The following is a 14766-nucleotide window of genomic DNA, read 5'->3' on the forward strand; positions in this document are numbered from 1 at the left end:
TACGTAATACTATGTTAATTGTCTCTTTCGTGGGTCAGACATTGTCCCAAAGTGCCAAAAATTTACATCCACTGCAGAAAAGTAATGTAAAGGGTCAGTGCAGAAAAAAAATGAAATTAAAATCAGACATTTCATGACAATCCCTGTGCTGAATTTAGACATATTGAAACTGAAAAACACAACTTGGTGCCAATAACACATCTGGGCATCTGGTGTGGCAAGGTGGGGAGAGGACAGCTCTGCTGTGCTGTGGGTTAAATGTGTGTGGGAGTCCCTGGTTTAACACAGTCCCCCAGTAAATTACTTTACCATCTGGATGACTGGCTGAAATTACAGATGAGTTTTTCATTCCCGCTGGTGTTTCTGCTGCTGTCCACAGAAAATTATACAAAATAATTCAAACTCTAAAATGCCCAACAAGTCAGAAAATGCTTGTGGACAAGTGCGAATGTTGTTAGTCTCACCATTACTAGAAGCAGGAAGCCTTATAGTAATTTCCAGCATATTTCCATGAAGCTGTAACAGCTGGTATGCGTTAATCAAGCTGCCCAGTCTTATCCAGCACTTGAGTCAATATTTTGCTTTTAATCAGTACTTCCATTTTCAAATCAGTTAATTCAATAAAGGGATTGATGCTAATGCATCCTATTAATTCAGTCACTGCTGCATACTATTGAGTTTTTAGCCCTCAACTATTTATATAGCAAAACAAAAAGAAATTCACCCAATTTTTTTTTTTTTTTTTTAAATATATGCATCTACACCCACACACTTGAGGTTGCAGTGCTCAAAGTAAAGAAATGGAAAGATGGAAAAAAGTTGAGGTCCAAAGTTTGTTCTTGTTCCTTGGCAACTTATTCATGCAACAATGCTAATTATTTTATTTTTGCTTGATTTTAAATTGAATAACTTAACTGAATAACTATATTTCAAAATATCTGTGAAAAACAGACAATACAACCCTGATAGCTTCTGACATTTAAAAGACTAAACAAAAGTAATTCACAGATAGATAGTAAAGGATCTATTTGTAAGTTTTGCTATTGTTGCTTCGTAGCCAACCTTAGCAGTCCAGCACCAGTCCAAGCCAAGAGTTTCAGTCATTGCTGCATTTACAAGACAAGGTGTTATAATATACCCTCTGAGAAGATCTACTTCTTCAGGGCAGACTGGAGACTACAGTGACTCTGTATTGGAAAGTGATGAGACAGGCCAACTGGGTTGGGTCTAGCTAACTAGTCAGTAGAAGAAAAGCAGTGATAGAAATAGATGTAAAACAAAAGGGTTGCTTTCCACCTTTGGAAGCAGCTCTTGGTGAGTAAAGGAATTAAGTTTGATACTTTACTTTTCTAGACTGGTAAGTAAACAGCTGCTAATGCGAACATTGGCTTTGTAGGAATAGCAAAACTTGCAAATAGTTCCTTTAAAATGAATATTAGCTGTAGCCTTAGTCGTGAGACAAAAGTGCTCAGAGTTGTGTGTTGTAGTATCACATTGTTTTTTGTATCAGGATGGTGCACACTGAAATATCTGTATGTATAGCTATTTAAATTTCATTTCATCACTAATTGCTGCAATTGATCTTGTGAGGAAGGTGAATGTCATGTCACTATGAAAAAGTTCATGGTACCAATCATGGTACCAATTTCTTGTTATCAAACGATAACGAAAAGTGAGGGCATCATCAACATCATAAAGATTCACTCCTCTGGGAACCTTGAATGTCTTCATGAAAGTTCATGATAATCCATCCCATTTTTGTCAAGACAGGTCATGCAAAACAAAGAATGTAAACCTCATGAAGGTGCTAAATGAAGAGTCAGGTGTATCATAGATGTAGTCAGATGTCATGCTCAAGAGACCAAAACTAAATTACAAAATGTCATGGCAGTCCATCAAATCCTTGTCAATACATTGTGCACTGAAAGTCACGGACTGACTGAACGACGTCGCCCTCTGCTCTGATAAAATTTATGCTAAAAAAGAGATCGGGCAATATTTTGACCAGTATTTACCATCCGGAATACAACAGCTTCCTTAACATACATTGCTGCTCTCCAGAGATTTACATTTAGAACAATCCCGATGGGAATTCTGTCACAGAGAGAGGAAGAGATGATGCTTTACAGGTGGACAGTTTTCACTTGCACCACTGAAAAAGCGAAGAAGGAATGAGAGGAAGAAGGAAGAAAGGGACAAGAAAGAACAAATTGGATGAGAAATTACAATCGGGAAGACAGAAATTGAGGAAACAATGAAGATGAGCGAGATGAGAGGCAAAGGAGAGGGAAGGACACAAGCATTAGGGAAGAAAAGGCATTATCTTTTGATTTGGAGTAACAAGCAGTCAGAGCAATCATCATTTGGCTCTTGGAGCGACAGCCTCTGCTGTGCAACATACACTAAAGCAACGCACGTTGATCAGGCCCGTGCATCGTGATGTTGTGTATTCACAGTAGCAGTTCTGGTCTAATGATACCCCTACTGATAGCGGGATAGTGAACTAATATATCACTCTGTGTGTATTACTCAATGATAAGATTACCTCTCATTGCACATTGTGGAAGTGGTACTTACCTCCACACACTTTTTTTCCCCCCTCACACACCACCAAATAAAACACGGGTGGCATTTCACTGATTTAAAAGGTGAATCTGAAGAGGGGGGAAGAATATGGGGAACCAGGGCTGGATGCACAGAATCACAATGAGGGAGTTGGGTCAGGTTATTTTCCCTTTAGTCATTGCTCCACTTTTTCTACATGTCATAACTAGAGCTAGGACGTGGGAGGAGCTGTTCATTCCTGAAGTAACTTTTCCACCATAAATTCTCTTTCCAAGGTTTTCTTTATATCATATATATATATATATATATATATACACACTACATATATATTTATTATATCTTGCACATAAAACACAGCAGTGTTCTGGATAATGTAATATATGATATGGTCTATGATGGTCATTAGTTTCAATTAAGGGGCTGAAAAATGAAGCTGACATAGAAGTGCCAAAAACTGCAGTTCCTCTAATGGCCACTCGAGGCTGGCTCCAAAAGTGAGTCAATCCACATAGACTCCCATGTTAAAATGTCAAACTTTACAGTAGAAACAAACATGTTTACAGCCTGGTACAAAAACTGTTTTGGTCTCTATAGCTAATTTCTTCCTTCACGACAACTTTACAGGGGGTGAATCTTTGTATAACTAACCTGTTTAAATTTAATTGAGGCTTAAAGCTGGGTGAGAGTAATCTTGCCATAAACCGGAATGCACCAAAGTGTTGGCTCCACACACGCCCCTCCTCTTTGCCAATTATTGGATTAGTCGGGGCTTCCATGGAGTCAGACACTGCCAAAATGGCACCGGTGGAGCAGCTCAATCTGAGCTTCAAAACTGCTCCTCAGAAACCTGTGGATGACATCACAGAGGTTACATCCTATACAGTCTATGGTTTACATTAATTAGGGCTGTACCTGAATCAGAATTCTCGTTCTTCGTCGTTTCTGACGTTGAGCTGAATATTCCACCTTTTGGGGAAGTTGGAGGAGAGTGTTCCTCGTGATTTATAGATTTTATTTTGTTACATGCTTGTTTTCCTATTTATAAACACTTATTACTTATGTTTTATACATCTTATTTACATTTAAGAGTAGTGTTTAATTGAGTCCCACACCATCTTTACACCTGCAAGAGCACCCAGCCCACACTTCACTCCTTCAACATCTTACATGTCAAATGTCCAAATTACCTGTAAGTGCGTGTGTTACATCTCTCTATTCCCAAGTACATTTTCTTTTTTAAAGTTGTTAAGTTAATTCTTCCTTTATTATAGCTGTAATGAGAGAGCGACAGGAAGGTTGGGGGGAGGGAGAGGGGATGACATGCAGCAAAGGGCCTCCGGCCGGACTGGACCCCGGGCCACAGCGGTAAGGACTAAGCCTTTGTGGTATGCGCTCTATCAGGTGAGCCACCGGGACGCTTCTCCAAGTACATTTCCAATTAGCATATAAAGACACCTTAGTGGAAATGACGGAAATTTAAACAATTACAGAAAAATAACTTTTGCTCTTGTCTGAGCTGCAAAAGTCAATAGATAAAATGAATAATTAAAACAATATGGGACAAAATGGAATGGAAGCATAGTAAATTAATCACAACTAACATTGACAAGTAAATGTACACACTCAAGCTTCTGCTCCACTGTGATGGGAAATAGTCCCATATGAAGACTTCAGATCAGTGTGTAGTGATGGGGAGACAAACATTTCCCAAATTAAAACATGAAACAAGTACAGTGGTGATCCAAGACTGTGAGGGGCCCAGGCTAAAAAGCCCACTGAAGAATCTCTCCACACACACACAAACACACACACAGTTGTTCACTGAATGCCTCACATGCAGGCAATGGGTAGACACTAGCTGCAGCACACATTATCAGGGGTCCCACTTATGGAGGGTTTGTGGCAACAGCAGTGCACTGTGTAGTGTCTTTATGGGAGGTCTAAGGGGGTTTATAGTAGTCATTGCAAAATGTGCTAATATGAGGGGCCATCGGGGGCCTCTTTTGGTTCCAAGCATTTGGTTTACTTATCCTAACAGTACAACTTTTTCCACACGGTTTTTGTTCATTTGAGATCTTGCCACCCTCTTCTTCTGCTGTGGTTTAATAGCACCCAACTGAAGAATTGGGGTCCTTTAATTAGGGCAGCTGTTTATCACAATGTGCTCAATTCGTAATATTCACATTAGAGTACTAGATGGAAACACTCAATTATTCATATTTTGTTTTGTTGATTTTGTGAAAATTTGGTTAAAATATACGCTCAATTTGAATAAAAACATACTGAATTTGAATTTAAATAGGAGCAAATAAAGTTTGAAAGGGAACAAGTCAAGATCCCATCCCAACATGGCACAGAGTGTAACCAGGTCTTTGATCAGTCAAAGAAATAAAAATAAATGTGGGACCCGGTCAAAGTTCAGTTATAAAATCCAAGTGCACCACAGACGCCTGTCCTGCATGGCTGCTGACAGCTGTCAGCCGGAGCATCAATCACGCTGGATGGCAGCAGAGGAAGTGGTGCCAGAGTTTTGTTCAAAAGTATTTCAGCTGACTTTGCTACCACTCAACACTGCAGCCAAGAGTGTCAGAGCAGCATACAAATATGAGTCACACACTGAACTGCATCGCTCGGCTCTCCATTCCCATCTCCCGTCTCTGTTTCCATCACACTTAGGTTTGTAGTCGGGTCATTTTGAGTGTACAGCCTGCTGCTCTGTTATTCTCTGTTTGTCTCACAGTGACACAGCTAAAAAAAAAAAAAAAGTGCAAGAATTCACAACAAACATCTTAAATTTTAAGCCTAGTTACTAATTTAATTCAGGTGCTACTGTGTTATTTTTCTAAGACCTGGTTAATTAAAGAAATTTGATTTCAAACGCTTCTAAAAATCTCTTAACAGTTCCCACAGAGCATACTGCCTGGAAACTTAAATGTGATCTATCACATCAATTCATTATGAACACAAAACAAAATAACCAAAATAAATTCACAAAGAAGGAATTCAGAGTCCACTGGCCTGTGCCACATTAAAACAACTCAAACAAAACCCCTTCCTTGACTGTCCCATATAGTCCAAAGCAGCAATCCTGTTAAAGAAAATCCCTAAAAACAAAAATGGAATTTAAATCATCCCCTTAAAATGCAAAAATTAGAATCCAGGAACATCAATGCATTGTAGAAAAAAAAGGGGATAAAAGGATCAAAAAGGAATCAAACTCACCAGATACAGCACTGGGGTTTAGGACTCCGGCCTAGAGTCGATCTCTGGTCCTCAGCTTCAGGTGTTTAAGTCCTCCACTCACAGAATTCCCATGACCTCTGTTTGGACGAGGCTTAACCCACAAAACGGGATAAATGCCTTTTCCCAACCCTGTTGAAGACAGTTTGAATTTTCTATCTACTTCACAAGCATTTTTCCCCACTCTCTCTGTCCTCCTTCACCAAACAATTCACCCTCCTTTGTTCTCCTGGCCACACCCCCACACCTGTGAACCCAGCTGCCACCAGTGCCCTGGAACAGGAAGCTACACTTTGCATACAAAGTAAAAGCATGGGTGATAGGGATAGAATAAAATATAGGGTTTAACCTTCCAAGGGTTTCTTTAAAATTAAACTGTCTAATTATACATCTACTAGTGGCACGGGATGAGGTTTTGAGATCTTTCCTGACTTACAGACCACTGACCTTTAATTATAATTAATTATTAGTTTTTAGGTGTTTTATTCAGTTTCCCAAGATATGCATGAGCCTTGGCTGCGTTGATGTATGAAATGTTCTCAGAATGCTTCATCATTGTAATTTGGAACAAAACATGGTGCCAGAGTTGCGAAATTCTTCCAAAATCAACCACAAATTGACACAAACTGACTTCTCTGCAAAGTATAGGGCTTCTACTATGTGTTTGGTTCAATGCAGTCGAAGCACTTTTCACTAATTCCAGTCCAAAACAGCCTCCAAAGCTGTTTAATATGACTTTTTTTTTTTTTTTACCTTTTTTTTTTAATTTGGCCTCCAACTTCACTTCACCATCTGTGATCTTGCTGCTCAGAGAGTGTGCAAAGTGCTTTAAATGTCAAATGAAATCAAATGTCAAAAATAAACAGAAACAAACAATCTCATGAAAGAATGTGTAGAAAAGAAAAAACAGAGGGTTAATAACAGGTTAAACGGCTGCAGATTAAAAGCATGACAAAACAACTGACTTTTAACAAGTGATTTAAATGTTATTATGACATTATTATTTTTAGATAATTAGCCTACGCCCCCCAATGCAGGTTGTACAAAGAAAAAAAAAAAAACAGCAAAGCATAAGGTGCTTGTTCGTGACTGAGAACTTTGAAAGTGACCCCGGAGTCAGAAAATTGTAACATGACCCACCTCCTGCCCCTCCTTTATGCAAGAAAAGTTTAATGAATTAGAAAACAAGTTCAAATTTTAATGAGGAGCTGATTGTTCCCAGCAACTTTGCAGGTTAAAGGGTTGCAATTAAAGTAGTTACGCAACAGAAAGTGCTGCGATACAAAAAAGATGGATGGACATTATTGACTCTTTGTAACTGCTTGAGTTATGTCATCTTCTTTTTAACTTGTATCAAATCAAATAATATTGTGAATATATTAAGAATTATATAGTGAACTTTATCTCAAAAATGTATATCAAAACTAGCATATCAAAACTAGCATATAGATTCTAGTAGAGGATACATGTTCATCATGTACTAAAGTTTTGATGTGTGAGCACATAGACTGATAAAATTAACATATTGAATTCAAGCTATTTCAAATTTTAATTTTGTTTTTCATACCCTCTTTGCACCAAAATAAGCAGGTATAAGCAGGTTTTGAAATGTGGGTAAATGAAGGTTTTTGACTCCTTTTACACTACCAGACAGGTTTGCCTTTATGTTTGGAGAGGACACAAACTAAACTGCTGGGAGCATTGTCATCACATGCATTTACAGAGTGCACACACAAAAGCAGGGGGGAAAGAGTGAGCTGTTAGCTGCCATGCAGCTATCCAGGTTGAAGTGTCGGAGCCTCCATGTGAGTCAGTCAAAAGTTAATTAGGATTTTCACATTGTACAGTGGATGATTCCTGGTAAGATTGCCACAAAAGGTGAATGTGTTACAAATACAAAATTGTTTGGAGATGATAAATTGTTATGAAGTTCAACATAGGTTCAATCAGGAAGACTTCCTTCTTTGTGCCTCATTCATTCACAATTCTCTCTCCCTCTCTCACCCCACTTAATGTAATCAGCTGACTATGGGTGTTTGCTGTGAACCTGTTCTCTCTTCTGCTGTCAACTGTCCTTTCAGTACGTATTGCTGTGACCCTCCTCCACCCTTTCTTTCAGACTTTCAGTCTTCATATCCAGTGCTCAGGTCGAGATCTTCAGGGTCCACTCCCCATCATGTCCAGATCTCCATCATTTTCTTCTTCCCATCACCACTGCCAGTGTCCAGAGAGTTTCCTATACTTCACATTGCCTCACCTTTTCACATAATAATGACATGAGGATGGGGTTTAATCGCCGAAGACTTTCTCATCTCTCACCTTTTCTCTTGTTTTTACACATGGGAATAAAAATGTATTAATTCACTCAGTGTCTGAAGTCTCTCCTGATATAATTGACTTCAGTTTTCCCCTTAAATTTGGTCTAGTGTCACCATTTTTGGTTTAGAGTGAAATGTCTCAACAATTATCATATGGATTACCAAACTTAAATCTGTTAGCCATTCATGTTCCCCTCAGGGTGTATTGTAGTTAACTTTGGAAAGCTCCTAACGTTACCAAAAACTCAGTAAACTAATGCCATTCCCATCAGCTACACTTGTACATTGTGTTCAGTGCTGAACTCTTTGGACAGATTTCCAGGAGTTATTTGAACTGAAAAAAAGAAACTACTGCTACAAGAAGAACACTAAATGGAAAAGGGTTAGAGATTTAACCCGCAAAGCAATGAAAAACAACATCCTGCTGAGTTTACAGTAGAAGAGAGAGTCTCCCATGAAAAACAATGTTGTTTCGGATCATTTACAGTCATGTGTGGTACAAGCTCACTGACAGGTTTCCATTTGTTTTTGAGATGGTTTTTGTCATTGAGTGTTCCCACGGTTAAAAGAATGATCGTTCAATCTCAAGATCCTGGTTCATACAGGTTTGAATAACTGGCACATTGTGTTAAACCTAGTAAAAGGCTGCAGCAGAGTGGTTAGGTTCTTGAATACAAAGCTGTTACTGAGGCTTTACAATCAATAATCTATAGGAATAACAACATTAAACCTGTCTCTACACCTGTAAAGGAGCAGTTTTAACCATTTTTTTTTTGTCTTTATGCTGAAAAAGTTGGAAATAATAATTAGAGGCAATTGTATGCTAATGTAGGCGAAGGTGCCTGGAGGGTAAATGAGTACACAGGAGGAGTGTCAGGAGGTGAGTTTGGAAATCAGCTCCCATCTGCTGCGGCACTTTAGAGGCCGTGGACTTTAACACGGTGGACAAGAAAGGACAGGTGCTGGAGGTCAGACACTCGGAGCACAGAGCATCTGTATTTGTATCCAGAAAGGATTGTGTTATTTGTGTGTGGTGCGTGTGTGTGTGTGTGTGTGTGTGTGTGTGTGTGCATGTGTGTGTGTGGGTGTGAGAGAGAGAGGGACAGATGCAGGCGTAGCGGGTGCACCGTCCCCTGACAGGTGACAACTCTAACTGCTTTGAAAACCTTATGGCCAACAGAGCAGGGTCACATTGTTAGTTAAATACTTTCTGATTCTCCGGGGGCGCTCACTTTCACCTGCCTGACGTGCCGCGGGGACACTGTTAATTAGGTTCTTTAGGAAGTGCTGGCAGTGCTTGCACTATGTCCATGATAAACAGCCAACGGTTTCTGGCCTAAAAATCAGCCAGGTTTGCCTCTGACTTTTGTTCAAAGGAACACAAGCTTTGAACATGAAAATATATTTTATATATTGTACAATTTTGACAAAAAAAATGCAAAAGGTTCCATGTTTACTGTGCAGGTTAAAAATAGAAATGCTCCATCAAAATATATTAAAGGTCATACACTGTATTATACAATTGTCTGGTGTTTTATTTGAAGTTTTGATAAGAAGACATATTTGTGGTTTTAAGAACAAAAACCTTCTCAATGTAGTTTTACATTTCCTCTCTCAGGCTTCTCTCTGGAGGTCTAGTAACAACAGTTCGGTGAGCCAATCAGGGGGACGCTCTGAGAATCTCTTCTGATTGGCTGACTGTTTTCTGAGTTATCCCATAAAAATATAGCAGATTTCAGTTAAACACTCAAAGAAACCAAATCCTGCAAGGTTTGGATGGTTGGTCCAGGTGGGTGGGGCTTGGTGACTGCTTTGTTGTGACATCACGGCTGGTTTTAAGGCTCAGTTTCTGACTACAGGCTGTGTGCATTTTTTTGTGGACTGAGCTCTTTGATACTTTCACAGTATTAATATAGAACCTAGACCTGCTTTATAATCAAAGAAGACATGGAAATCTCACTTTATACAATAAGGGACCTTTAACTAGTTTAACCTTCGTAAACAGAAGTTAAATAGGAATGGAGGTTGCAACTTTAGCTCTCATACTGTGAATTGGATGCGACACCTCCCACTTAGGACAAATCAGATAGTTAGCTGTTGGTTTTGTGCAATATTCACACAAACATAACCACAATAATACAACTCAGTAGTAGGTAGGTCAAATGGGATGTTAAATTATGTCACTGTAACATAGTATAGCAGTAGATATCAATCAAAACAAGGACATATCTGTAAAGGAACTGACCTAAAAAGCAACCAATTTGAAAATCATAACTATATATAATTACATTACTATCTACATGTAAATAGAGCCAATGCACCATCACTCTTAAATAGAGAAACATAATCGTCTCTTTATTCATGCTCATAGTACATAATCCGTGTGAGTCTCTGACCATTTCAGATGAAGAAATGTAACCTCACCTGCAAATATGTATTACAGCTTGTAATGTGGAAAAAGGAAACCCACCAAAGTCACACAGAGAAAAAGACAAAATACGTTACATAGAATGGTATAATTAAAATTTTAAACACATCCCAACACATTAAAACACATCTCTGAGCATTAGGTTTATCCTTCTTATGTCAGAATAAAGTTGGTGTTCATAGCTCGCGGTTTCATCTTCCATTTGATATCCATTCAACTTGTCAGTCTTCATTCGCCGTCCTTGAAAAAACATGGCCTTAAGCCAAACTGAGAGGCAGAGTTGACAAGGATGTGTAGATGCTTTCATCACTCCCCAGGTTTACTTGGAAGGAAAAAAAAAATGGATAATTGCCCAAAACGTGAAAGTAAATTCGTTTTTCACCTTGGCTGATGATCGGTGTAGAACAGGTTTATCTTCTTGGGTTCTGGTCCACAGGGTGCCATTCTGTCTGGCACTCCGGCAAGACAGTTCCCCCGATAACAAGGTAAAGGTGGCTGGCACAAATTAACCAATCACACACCAGTAATGTTTGCTCATTGAGTCAGCAGGGGAACAGCTGAGACCGGCTATAGAGCCAGAAGGCCACCAAACCAGCCCAGTACTGAGTGACAAAACAGGGGGACACTTATTTGCTTGAATATCAGGTCAGGCTGCATTATTTAAGCTTGGTCCTGGCCTCTACTCTTCCTAATCCTCTGACTGAACAGAACATACACAAATAGAACTCCTATGGCTCGTATTAGAGGATTGGAATAAATGACTTGTAGTTGTTCAGGTTGGTAGGACTGGTTGTTGAGTTTGTTTAATCCATGCAAAAAACAAAGTATAAAAACTGTAAGATGTGGTTTTATGTGATGGGTTACTTCCAGGCCGGGGGCACTGTCTTTCTTTTGTCTTGTTTTACCTCAGGACAGAGTCAGGCCAGCTGTTTTTGTTCATTTCCAGTCTCTATGATAAACTAAGCTAAGCAATCAGAGTAGTTTTCTTGAATTGACTGATGTGTGCACAGGAGTATAAGACAAGTTAAATAACTTTAGAATAAGTGAACATTCCTTTCATTTTATTTTGTTTCACCGCACATCCTGTGATGTTAAACCCATAAAGCAGAGGTAGTGTAAGGAGAGTGTTGCTAAGGTTTATGTGCAACAAATATTTGTAAAATAGCTTCGAAAGTGATGTTCAATGAGACATCTCTCTGTGGGGTTAATAGACAGCGCCCGTAGAAAAACTTTGGTTTATTTTCACTGGGGTTTCATTTTCGTAGCTCTGGCCATCAGTTCTGTTTGTGATGATAAGATCGTCCTCACCAGAGTAAATGCTGATATCTGAGAACGGGATTGTTGCTACAAATACTGTAGATCCAGCAGGGCATCAAACACAAGCAGTCAGGTGTTTGGAGAGGCTGTAAGCAGCATTCCACTTCAGTTTAAGATCACCGATCAACTTTCTGTTCAGCTGTACTTCTTATGGACTACGGATGCTCATTTTGAATTTTTTCCCTGACTGATAGACGACGCTCGTTGTCCGACCATTAACCGTAAACCGACAAGATTAAAAATGTACTATCTGAGTGTCTGTGACCCACTGAAAAATACCAATACAACAAATATTTTTTTGGAATAAGGGGTTTATTTATGTGCAGAATGTAGAGATAGCACCTCACTAGAGTGGCCAACCTCAGGAAGCGCATCTGATTAGCTTTCCACCCGTCAAGAGGATTAGTATGCAATGAGGTAGTATTGTATCTCAAAAAGGTGTCCACCTCTGCCTCTGGGTCATTAGCTTGTTGAGGGGTGCTGTGTAGTCGTCTCCCTGGAGCAACATCACGGCATTGACCTGGCGTCGGACGACTCCGGCCTGGGCAGCGGGCAGCAGATATTTTTTAATTGTTTAACTGATAGTATTAATCAATCAAACTCCCTATTGTGCACACTCATGGTTTGCCTGAGTAATCATCAGTTACAGTTTATTGCAAACCAAGTTTTAAGAATAAACTGATAATATGGTGAACCGCCCTCTTGAACTGTTTTGGCATCGTAATGAGAGAGAAAAGTCAGAGAAACATGATTTGGTCAGGTCGTGAAACTTACCCTGCTGAAGTGAAAACTTCAGTTTCATTTGCATTGAATATTTTTAGATGCCCCTCCCACCTAAGGACTTCATGAATGGTTAAACACCAAATGAGCTGCTGGTCTCGGTCATAATTGTAAATGTTATTTTTAAAACCAGAATTTTCAAACAAGTCGAAGCATAAAGAAAAACGGACATAGAGACACTTTCTGAAAGTTTCCGCTCTGGATGATGCTTTTGCAGAGGAGCTTTTGCCATTATCAAGACTGAAAGACGAGGAGCCCTGCTGGTGACCGTATCAGAGGATGTGATGGTGTTTGGATGGTCATGCTTTTGCATCTTTGTGTGGTTGTTTGTAGGAGTAACTGTGCCTGTTCCTATTTGCTATTTGTATGTGTGTGTGGCCAAACCTTCCCACATAAGGCCATGGTTCAGTAGTCCATCTGTGTGTACATGCTGAAAAAGGAGAGAGGTGGTGTAGACGCCAGTATTAAGTGTGTGTGTGTGTGTCTTTGTGTGAGTGTGTGTGTGTGGTCATGACAGCTAATCTGTGAGCAGGTGTGGTTTTCGAACACATACACACAGTAAATCAGTTAAATCTTGCTGTCTGTGGATGATGCATGACGCCAGTAGAGGCACATCACTCACACTGTCATGACGTGAATTTGAGCCAAACACGCTCACAGAAACTTCTCCTTTAAACTTTTTTTCCCCAGAGATGACGTGAGAGGTCTCTAAACTCACAGAGCCTTTGTTGTCCAGTGTTATGTTTTCTGTAGAAGAAAAAAAAAAAAAACCTTTTACAAACCAAATATCCAGCCACAGAAAGGTGGACATAGTTTTATGCAGCAGACAAAATTGGCTGTGATGTTGCAACATACAGGCAACATACCATTTATGATAATAAAGTCTGTTTTTTGTAGGGGTGTCATATCAGAAATTTGACGTGAGTACCAATTAGGGTCGTGTGATCTTAAGCATGGTCCACCCTGCGAAATTGGCGATATGGTCGGTGTGATTGCGTCCCTCTGCTCTGTTTCAATCACAGGCACAGCTGATCTTTATAGAAGAACTCATGCATTTATGACATTGTAACATTGAGCTTTTTATGTGTGTATTGATGGATGCTTTCTGCTTTTTAATCCGTGCAGCTCAGAGGCTACCGGCAGCTACCAGACACATTTAAGGTGGAATGTTTTCTTGCCGGTTATGTTACCCTGTGAGTGAGAGAGAAAGAGGAGTGACCAAAAAAGCGAGTGTGTCGCATTTTTGCTCTCTCTCTCTCTCTCTCTCTCTCTCTCTCTCTCTCTCTCATTGAGTTGTTTTCTCCACCATGAAAAGCAGCAGCATCAAAAACTGAAGTAAACGACGTGTTCTGTCTGTGGATCTCCTCCGCTCTTAAACCACAGCGCAGCTCCTGCACACAACAAGCAGCTTCATTACAATCAGCTGATCGGAGTGTGTGTGTGTGTGTGTGTGTGTGTGTGTGTGTGTGTGTGTGTGTGTGTGTGCGTGCACGTGTTTTGCAAGCATGGTTATATATGGTCATATATGGTTATGTATGTGAAACTGTGGCAGGCAATTTAAATTAACATTAATTTAATACTTCTAGTAATAAGTTATTATATTAATGTTAAAACAAGTCAAAAATCATCTTGACATTTGCAAAGGCAAGCGAGCTATCAGCGAGCGTTCTGATGATCATCGATCACCGATATCATCATCCATCGGCACAACCCTACAACCAATACCATTGAAACTCCTGGATTCTTAAATTAATCAAATGAACGGATTTCAAAATAAACATACCTGGGACATAGCAACAACAACGACAGTGGCACGTGGTCGTCAAGTAATAAAACAGAAGCAATAAGAAAAAACAAATAATAACATTCCAAAAAGTGCAACAGTTTCACGCCTCTCCTGCTCAACATCCTCCTCTCGCTGGTACTATGAAAAGAAAGTCATGTGCACACACACACACACACACACACACACACCTCCACATAGTGAAATATTATACTATTATTATGATGATTATTATAATTATTATTATTATATCATGAAAATATTCATTGAGAAAGTCAGTGTTATATTTTGAAGGACTGAACGGTGATGCCAGTAGCCGGATAATGTTGCGAGCG

This window comes from Seriola lalandi, unplaced genomic scaffold (assembly GCF_002814215.2).
Source record: "Seriola lalandi dorsalis isolate HSWRI2012SDOR001 ecotype SW California unplaced genomic scaffold, Sedor1 jcf7180002054933, whole genome shotgun sequence".
In the NCBI taxonomy this organism is placed as follows: domain Eukaryota; kingdom Metazoa; phylum Chordata; class Actinopteri; order Carangiformes; family Carangidae; genus Seriola; species Seriola lalandi.